The 10225-nt window shown below is 53.7% G+C and overlaps 1 protein-coding gene across 6 annotated transcripts in view; it reads right to left on the bottom strand.

Annotated features, from left to right (window-relative positions):
• Positions 1–10225, bottom strand: part of Bicra (BRD4 interacting chromatin remodeling complex associated protein) — a 64188-nt gene that overhangs the window by 30725 nt on the left and 23238 nt on the right. The gene's annotated exons all lie outside the window — the stretch shown is intronic.

Here is a 10225-nt window from a genome sequence, read left to right as displayed (position 1 = left end):
TGGTTGCAGCCCCGAGGTAGGAGCCAAGCTGGCTCACACTCCTCAGAACTCGGTGGCTCAGTCCCTCCACGGCCAGAACCTGAACTCAGGCCCTGGGACTCCGAAGCCCTCCCTACTTCCCACCACACTATAAAAAGCCGGCCAGACCAGGCCTGCAAACCACAGCGGTGACACAAGGGTGACAGTGCCCTTTCGAAAGCTGTGTGAGGGAAGCCCTTCTCCGCCGGAAACCCACGAATCTGCACCACCACAGGGAGCTGCCGGACGGGCCAGGCCACAGCAGGGGATGGAGCCAGAAGGTTGGTACCCAGCTAGGAAACCAGGGCAGGGCCATGGCCACCCCAACCCTAGCCCACCCCTCTCTCCTCCCTCATCACTAGCCCAGCTTTGAAGGCTGTGAAATCAAATTACAGGGTCTCATTATGTAGCCCAGGGTGGCTTTGAACTCAAGCAACCCTCCTGCCTCAGCCTCCCAAATGCTGGGATTAAACGCATGTTCCATCATGCCTGGCTTTGACCAGGAGTTTTTTTTGAGTAATTAAACAGTATAGTATGGAGTCAAGTGGGATGGAAGAGCATAGAAACCATTAAAGCACACACGGTAAGTGTTAGTTTGCGGAACTGGTTTCAATCATGTGAAGCTGTTTGTGTACATGGGGTCACAACAAACATTTTATACTGTGAGTTGTGGTCAAAATAGTTCTAAAATAAAAAAATTAGGGGGCATTCCTAGCTTCTTTATCACATATTCACACTCCCAGCCTTCCTTGAAGCTAGACTAGCCAGAGTACCACAAACAGTAAAAACCAAAGTGTATGGACTTGGCTTTTACTCAGTGAAACTTTCAGTCTTGTAGACTTGGGGTAAGTTTTTTCCAAAATACAAAGATACAGCTTTTCTAGGAAGAAAGCTTTTTGCTCCCTGTTTCCAGTTTTGAACACAGTTGAGACAGCTGGAGCCTTGGCAGCTATTTTGTGATGATGAGGCAAAGACCCTGATGAGGCTGATAGACCCATCTAAGAAAAACACTAGGCTCTTAAAATCTCCTCATGGGCTGCCTGCCACAAAACTTCTTAATCCTCACAGTTTGAGGCACTATTTGCTTCTTCATTTTTTGTAGCCATACACAACCTGACACAAAAGAGGTCACCTTTTCAGATATCTGTGTGACCATTGCAAGGGCCCTCCGGGGCAGTCCAGAACCAGGCACTATACTGTGTGAACCAATAGGGACCAGAAGGGCTCAGCAAAACGGGGGAGGCTGGTGGGAAGTGGAACGGAAACAAAGAGCACCGTGGCTGGGCCAAGTAGAGCCAGAAGCCCCGCTCCTCCCTAGGGCCTCTCAGCACAGACACGGCTGCCCTGTCCCTGGCCAGGCCCTTCCAACACCAGCACCCTGCCACCTGCCACCCCACCCCCAAGATCCCCTCCCACATGGACCACACAGTTTTGCAGGAAGCTGCTAGGCGTGAGTGGGGGCCCTGTGACCTTCCACCCGGCACCCTGCCACCTCCCAGCCAAGGAGGGCAAGGACCACTGGAACCAGGCCCTGAAGCTCCGCCCATTCAGCTCCTGCTGCCACCCAGGCGGCCGCAGCCCATGGTGCCACAGCCCCAGCCGCTGACGGAGCCCTGGCCTGGGGCTGCTCGTTTCCAAGCAGCACTGACTTGCACAGTCTCCCTGGGGGCCAGGAGCAGCCCGCCCTCACACCAGACACACCACGAACCTCCCACCCCACCCTCTCAGGACCGAAGGCCCACTCTCATCTCTTGTCACCCACCCCCATCCGGTGGGTGGGTTAGCAGGTCACCGGCAGACTCACTCCCATACTCCCATACTCGGTGAGCCTGCATTCAACTCTGCAGACCTGCCCAGCATGGTGTCGCATGCCTGAAACGCCAGCACTCAGGCGGCTGATGCAGGAGGATCGCAAATCCAAGTCCAGCCTGGATGACTTGGCCAGACTCTCTCAAAATAAAAAGGGATGGTGATGTAGCTCAATGCAAAGGCCCTAGGTTCAATCTCTGGTACCACAAAACAACAACAACACTAACAATAACAACAACAATGTAAAGTCAGAGGCAGTGGTTACAATGACTGAGCCACATACCATAGACACCCAGAACCACCAGAAATGGACGGGACAGAGAAGGCATCTTCCCGGAGCCTTTGGACCAAAGGCAGCTGCCCAGGAAGCACTGACAACACCTTGATTTTGGACCCCTGGCCCCCAGAACTGTAAGAGAATAACTTTCCACTTTAAGCCTCAAGGTTTGTGGCATTTGTTATAGCAGCCATAGGAAACTAACAGGGCATGTACACTTATAAGATAAAAACACACAGTACTGTACGATACTAGGTGCAGAACAAATATACACACGTATCCTATGTATAGCTGCACAAGCTGTGCCCCGCACAAAGAAGCCTGGACAAAGGAGGGAAGAGGAGGCTCGAACCCGGCCCAGGCTCTGCTCATGCCTTCTAATCCTAGAGCAGAGCGTCCACCTGCAGAGAAGTCAGCTTCCCAAGCCAGAGAACGGGATCCCCACAGGCTGGGCCCTGCTGGAGGAAGCACCTGTCTCAGTTCCACAAAGAGGCCCCACCAGAGCTGGCTGCGCCCTGGCTGTGTAACCCCTGGTGAGAGGACTCTGCTGCGAACCAGAAAAGAAAACAGAAGAAAGTATCCTTCCTCACTCACCCTACCCTTTGCGGGGAGAAAGAGCCACCTGAAGAACAATTAAAATCGCACCTGCCAGACATGGTGGCACACGCCTGTGACCCTAGCACTCCGGAGGCTGAGGCAGGAGGATTGCCACAAGTTTGAGGCCAGCCTGGGCTACATAGTGAGACCAGGATAAACTACATAGCGAGATCCTGTCTCAAAAACAAAAAACAGAGGCCAGGGATTTAGCTCAGTGGTTCCGCTGCCTGCCTCGCAAGCGCAAGGTCCCGAGTTCGATCCTCGGTACTAAAATAAAACAACACAACTCTAAAAAAAAAAAGTGTGCCCTGTAAACCCAGGAAGCTCACACCATGACTGGGGTCCATCTCTGAAAGCCTGTTTACACAGGTTTTCCCTTCTCTCTTCCTGCCCCCCACAGCTGTTCTTTTTGGAGACAGCATCTCACCATGTAGCCCAGGCTGGCCTAGAACTCACGGTGATCCTCCTGCCTCAGCCTCTCAAGTGCTGGGAATACAGGCCTGTGTCACCATGCCCAGTGACAGGATGCCTGTTTTCAATACAAGATACGAGACAGCAGAGCATCGCGTCCTGGTCCGCACCTTTCACATGTCCGCCACGCCTGGTAGCACTGATAAGGGGGTCACAGATAAACTGTCATAAGCAGACAGATGTGAATACAGGATCTTGCAGGCATGAGGCTCCGTGCCAATGGTCACATCTACCAAGATCCCAGCCCTCCACGCGTCATCCAGCCACTTCCGTTATGGGAATGGTCCCTAGGGCAAGTCCAAAGCGACACACTTAAAGGGCTCTGACAGAAGGGTAGAGGGGAACAACGTACCAGCCGGCATCAGAAAAGGGTTCTATGCTCTACAATCCACGTGAAAAGGGGAGACTTTGTTACTGCAAAAACGTGTGAGATCTGGGCAAGGTGGCAGGCCTATAATCCCAGTACTCTGGGAGGCTGAAGCAGGAGGATTGAGACCCTGACTCCAAAAAAAGGGCAGCAAGGCAGGGGAGGCTTGGAGAGGTAGCTCAGTGCAATCTTGCACCATACACACGAGGAAAGTGAGTCACAGAAAGACCACATGACCCAGGAAGGCCACTCCCACACCCATAGCCAAGCAACCACACGTGTACCCGGATGTCCACAGCTCCAAGTGGAGGCGACCGGATCCCTGTCCATACATGGCCGGACAGGACTCGGCACAGCTACGTAGCGGAGCCTCACGCTGCTGTGAGCAGAGGACACATGGCCACACGCCATGACGGGGATGGGCTGTAGGCGGGGTGCTGAGTGAAAGAAGCCAGATGCCCGAGGCCGAGTGGTGTGCAATTCTGTTTACAGGATGCGTCTCAGGGGACAGAAAGCAGACCCAGGCTGCCAGACTTGGGGCTGGAATGCCTGGCACAGGTTCTTCTGGGGCAATGGAAACATCCTCAGATGGGCTGTACTAAAAACCACCGAACTGTACACTTTCAGTGCGTAGATTTTATGGTATGTGAATTGCATCTTGATAAAGGCGCCATTAAGCCGGACATGGTGGTGCACCCCGGTAATCCCAGTACTCGGCAGGCTGAGGCAGGAGGATCGCTGTGAGTTCAAGACCAGCCTGGGCTACATAGTGAGTTCAAGACTAATGTGAACTACACAGAGACCCTGTCTCAAAAAGCAACAACAAAAACATTTAATGAAACCCTGAGAGCATCATTTCAGTCGGCAGTGGTCAGGTGCATGGCTACAAGCAGCTGCCACACACGAGCTAAAAGCCACCCAGTGCCACGAGCAGGAGCTGGGTGTGGACCCAATGGGCACAAAGCCCTGACCACTTCCAAGACCTGTGAGGATTGCAGGCCCGGCCCTTCCTCCTGCCCTCTAGGGCGGAGTCTGTCTCCCGATCTGTAGGATCCTTTCCAACTGCTCCCCAGGGACCTGCACACTGCCCAGGGCGGAAGGCAGGTGGACCAGCAGGCAGCAGCAGCTATGCACTCCCCTCCACCTGTTCCTTAATTACCCCCCCACCCCAACCCAGAGCAGCTGATGACGAGGGAGAAATGGGACAGGGAAAGGAGGGCTGGGCTGCCAAAGTGATTGCAATGTGTCATGGGGAAGGTGTGTGTCAGCAGAAGGGCGTGGGGCAAGGCCAGGGCAGCACATGCAAAGGCCCCGGGGCAGAAACACACTAGTACTTGAGGACCAACAAGCAAGGGAAAGTGGCAGGAAGCAAGTAGAGCAGGCAAGGTCAGGCAGTTGGGGGCCTGGCGGGCCACATGAGGATGGCACCATGGAGTCTAACTGGGTCTTAGCAGGATGCAGATCTGATACCTGCTGTACGGGACAACGGGGAGAAGGCGACTGCAAGAGTCCAGGCTGGAGGTGGGAGAAGGGACTGGGCTCTGTTATAGGCAGGACAGGGATTACACGAGGACAGGCCAGGGGCGGGATCAGAATGTGGGAGCGCACACCCTCACCCCAGCTCTCCTCCCTGTCCCCGCTCACTTCCAGTCACCCTTGCTATGGCTTCCAATGGACCCAAGCTACTGACGACCTCACTAGGAGAGTCCAGGGCGAGGTGGGGGCTGCTCAGAGCTTCTGAGAAATCCTTGTGTGCAGGTGACCCCCAGGGTAGCACCTCGCATCAGACTTCATCCCCTCTCCAAGGTCAGAACAGTGTCTGCGTCCACCCTTGACTTTGAATCCTGCAGGTGTGCGCAGTGTGGTAGGGATGTGAGTTCAGCTCCTTGCACTTGGGTGATTCTGTGTGCGCGTGCGTAGGTGTGACACTGAGAACAGAACAGGCCTCACATATGCTAGCCGAGCACTCTACCAGACACCCCACTCCTTTTTATCTTTATTTTGAGATAGATCCTTGCTAAGTTGCCTAGGCTGTCCTTGAACTTGTGATCCTCCTGCCTCAGCCTCCCAATTGCTGAGTGACCTGTATATTTTTTGTCCTCACTGCTTTTCATTATGAATCTTTTTTCCCACAGCTCTGACCAGCAGCCATTTGGGCTTCATTCCAGACACCCATGTATGCTTGACTCTCATCCTGGGCTCTCTGCTTTACTCCACTGGTAGAATGTTAGTTTCTATTTATTCCCAAATCCCAGATATAAAACAAATTCATCCGGACAGCTAATCAATACATGGGCAGAAGGTAGGAAAGGCAGAAGGCAGGAAAACAAGGTTTCTGTGGGAAGGACTCCCAAGGCAGAAACAGGGACGTTCTTTTGCCTGACAACATGTACAAGTCAGTGTTCTGTTACTATAATGAAACACCGGAGGCAGGGTGCATTACAGAGAAAAGACGGGTTTCTGTTGGAAGCTGGAAGTGCAGACAGCCTGGCACGGTCCCTGGGCTGTGTGTTCACCCATGTCTGTGTGTATTCACCTGTGTCTCCACTCTCTGGACAAAGCCACCAAGGATCAGCCTCAGGACCTAATCGAATCTAAGTGCTCCAATGCCACTGTCAGATTAGGTTCTACCTTCCCAATACCATTAATGCAGACCTGAGGGACTAAGCGCCTGCTGAGTTTGGGGAACAAGTCACACTTGGGCCATATGATACATGCCTGAGTTGAGGTTCCCGTCAGGTTGGCTTCTATGTTATGGGGTCATCTTTTAACTACATTGATCCCAGGAGACAGAGGGTACAGAACAGTGCTCAGAGCTAGCCAGACATCACAGACAACATTAAACAACATACAGACAAAGTCACAGAACCTGGAAAAAAATACAAAACAAAAAAAAATTAACTTTGGGCCTGGGATTTAGCTCAGTAGTTCCGCTGCCTGCTTCAAAACTGCAAGGTCCCGAGTTTGATCCCCAGCACCAAAAAAATACAAAGTCACAGAACCTGGATTCGATCTGTACCACATGTCCCCAAAAGGTAAATCCACAGAGGCAGAAAGTGAAGGAGAGGCTGCCAGGGACTGGAAGAGAAGGGGCAGGCGTGATTGTTTATGGGGTGCTGGGTATCTTTTGGGAAACTGTTCCCAACAGACAGACACAGAGGAATCTGAGTAGAGCCTGCAGTTCATGGCACTGTCCGAGCACCAAATTCCACTGAGTCCTTTGCTTTAAAAAGGTTATTATTTTTGTCTCAAAAATAAAAAACAAAGCCTGGTGTGGTGATGCATGCCTGTAATCCCAGCACTCGTGAGGCTGAGGCAGGAGGATTGCCACAAGTTTGAGGCCAGCCTAATAGCAAGATCTTATCTCAAAAAAAAGAAAATACGTATGTCATGAACATACCACTTCACACTTTTACCTCCACAATGAAAAGGGGCATCGTCTCCTCAGCCAGCTGGTCAAGGTCAACAGCAACAGCAGGAAGTCACGCTGCCCCTCATGCACCTTTGATCTGCATAGGGCGCCTGACCCATGTGGTCCCCTCCTGAGACCCGCCCAAAACCCTGGCCTCCTCTCGAGAAAAGCCCTGGACAAACCTCAGCTGAGGCACATTCCACAGGACTCCTGGAAGGCCGAAACGCCATCACAGCCAGAGAGGACCAAGGAGAGAGAGAGAGTCCCTGAGGGGGTCCTAGGACAGGGAAAGCATGAGGAGAAGCCAGCCATCTGCACAGACCTTGAGTTCGCCGAGAGCCACCACTAGTGTGAGAACAGGAGATTTCTCAGGGCAGACAGCACAGCGCACCGTGGTAATGCACTGTGTGCACATGGGGTATGAGAACCCGGTACTCTGCTGTGTTCGTGACTTTTCTGGAATCCTAAAATTATTCCAAAATAAAAAGCTGATTTGGGCTGGGCACAGAGGCACACACCTAGAATCCCAGCATTATGGGAGGCTGAGGCAGGAGGATAGCAAAGTCGAGGTCAGCCTGGGCAACTTAGGTGACTCAATGAGACCCTGTCTGAAAATAAAAATAAAAAGGGGTTGGGGATATAGCTCAGAGCGAAGGCCCTGAGTTCAACCCTCAGTACTGGAAAGAACAAAAAAGTTCACTTAAAAAAAAAAACGACAACATCTCAAGCTGAGGCCATAACTCAGTGGTTTAGCACACACAAGGCTCTAGATTCCATGTCCAGCGCCACCTCAATAAACAAACAAGCAACTCAACTGTCCCCAAGAACCCTAAAGAGGACCAGCTGTCCTCAGCCCAGCCTGGGGTAACAGACGCGGTCGTGCGCCCAGCCCCAGGCTCCTGAGCAAGGCTGTGCGGCTCGGCGCCCCACCGGGCTCCAGCCTCGTTTCCCCAGCTCAGCTCTGCTCTGCAGTCTCATCCTGGCCTGGGAACCCCTCTGCCCGGAGCCCTCCGTGGCTCCCACATCCTCCCACAGCCACAGGCCCTGCATGACGCCCATGACTCCCGTCCCTGTTCCTGCCCTCCAGCCACGCTGGCCGCCTGTATCCTCTCCCCACACACCAGGCTCGCGCTGCCTCGGGTCCTTTGCTCAGGCTGCACCCCTGCCTGGGTGCTTTCCTGCTCTCTGTCACCAGGCCTGGAGGCTCAGTGTGCAGAATCCAGTCGCAGGGCTCCCAGGCAGCACTTGCAGCCCTCCCAAGCCCCAGCACTGTCGACAGCCCTGAGTGTGAGTCTCACACCCCGTCTGTTCTGACCCCGCTGTGTAAATACTGACTGGATGGCAGAGGGCTGGTGCCAAGCGGGGGAGGCAGCCAACCGGAGGCTGTCGGCAGGCACGGCCACAGCTCCCAGGGCGAGGCCCGAGGGACCCAGTGGAGGTGGCAGGTGGCTCCCAGCCAGGGTGGGCCCAGTGGGGGCGGGGCCTGCGCTGGGCCAGATCAGATGCAAAGGGGGACGAGAACCAGGAAACAAGTCAGTGGGTGGCTGGAGAGCAGCCAGTCTACACCTGTGGCTCCTCCCCCCAAAACAAGACAACCCACAGCAGCCCATTTCCTCTGCACTCTTCCCTGAGCCCTGAGCCCCAGGCAAATCGGCCTCTGTGCCGCTCTGCCAGGCCAGGCTCTAACCTGCCCCAGGGCCTTGGCACAGCTACTCCCTCTCCTGCCATGTTCTTCCCCAGAAACCACCCTGTCTCTGCATCTCCTGCAGGCCTCTGCTTAAATGTCACCTCTTCATTGAGGCCATCTCTGATTGCCTGTTTAAAAGTGCAGAGTCAGGCATGGTGGTGCACACCTGTAATCCCAGCACTCAGGAGGCTGAGGCAGAAGAATCTCCATGAGTTCCAGCCCAGGGTGGAATATATAGCGAGATCCTGTCTCAAGTAAAGTGCAGCCGCCACCCTCTATACCTTGATCTCCCTAACCCTACCCTGTCAGACACAGAACTACTGACTTACCTTGTTTACTGCCTTTCTCTACAGGGTTGGGAAATACAGTGCTTGCTAAATCTTGGGTAACCATGTACAGCTGTGTAGGTTCTCCACCCAACAACCTGAGAGAGGGGCCATTCCTGGGTGAGGATACCTCGGCTCTGCACATACCCATGACTACAACTTTGTGGCAGGTGGCAGGAAAGGGTCCTGAGAGAGAGACGCCTGTGTTTAATGCCACCAAAGCACCCCATGGGCTCTGGTGGCCCCAGTTAAACAGGTAGACGGCTCCTTTAGCTGTCACCAGGAGTCTGCTGCAGACACCCTGCCAGCCTGGGTCCTAATTTGCTCGGCGCTAAGGCTCTGCGGCTTTGGGCAGGCTCTGCTGCCTCTCCGCGCCCCCATTTCTACCTCTGATGGAGGACCCAGCGGATGGGGGTGGGGCGCGCAGCCTGGGGCGCGCAGCCTGGGGCCCGCAGGACACTGGCGAAGCGAGGCTCTCATAAGAGCAGTCACCTTAGTCCCAAGTCCCCAGCCTCAGGCTTCAAACCACTGCCCCGGGGGAAGATGGCGCGGGGTCTCTGGGCCTGCGCACTAATGAACAGGGGGGTGCAGGTCACTTCCGTGTGCACGGCAGGTGTTGGAACTTTGTGTTACAATTTGAGTTTCTTTTCCTCTTCCCTTTCCTAATTTGTTCTATGTGCTTGTGATTTTTTTTTTTAACTATTTAGGACACAATGTTTTTCAACTTTTTCTTGAAATTAGATGCCCCACAAATGCATATCTGTGCAATAATGGACTCTCAAACTGGACACACCAGCGGTAGGACAAGAAGAGGTGGCCAGCCCGCCACACTTCCTTTCAGGAAGAACACTCCAAGATTGGGGCGTGGCCGGCCGGCAAGTGGGCGTGGCCGGTCAAGCACAGAGATCCAGGACACATGCGCAGAAGTTTCCAAGCCTGCTCCTGGGTCCAATCAGAATGCGCTGTTTTCAATTCTTCCGCACCTAGCCAGGCATGGTAGTGTAGGTCAGCAATCGGGAAGGTGAGGCAGGAGGATCACTTCCAGTTTGAGGCCAGCCTGAAATGCATAGGGAGACCCTGTCTCCAAAAACAGCAACAACAAAATCCTGCAGTGTGAGTGAATCTCCAAATCCTCACATCAAGTGCCAGAAGCCTACAGGCCACAAGATTCTGTTTATGTCAAACTCATTCCCAATGGCATCAAAAAGAGTAAGATCTTAGGCTAACCGAGAAGGGGACAGAGCTGCATCCTGAAACCTGC

This window comes from Heterocephalus glaber, unplaced genomic scaffold (genome assembly GCF_053883595.1).
Source record: "Heterocephalus glaber isolate CG9 unplaced genomic scaffold, H.glaber_assembly_v1.0 deba00001744, whole genome shotgun sequence".
Taxonomy (NCBI): domain Eukaryota; kingdom Metazoa; phylum Chordata; class Mammalia; order Rodentia; family Bathyergidae; genus Heterocephalus; species Heterocephalus glaber.
Note: the sequence above shows the minus strand (reverse complement) of the source record. Positions and strands in the feature narration are given on the sequence as shown.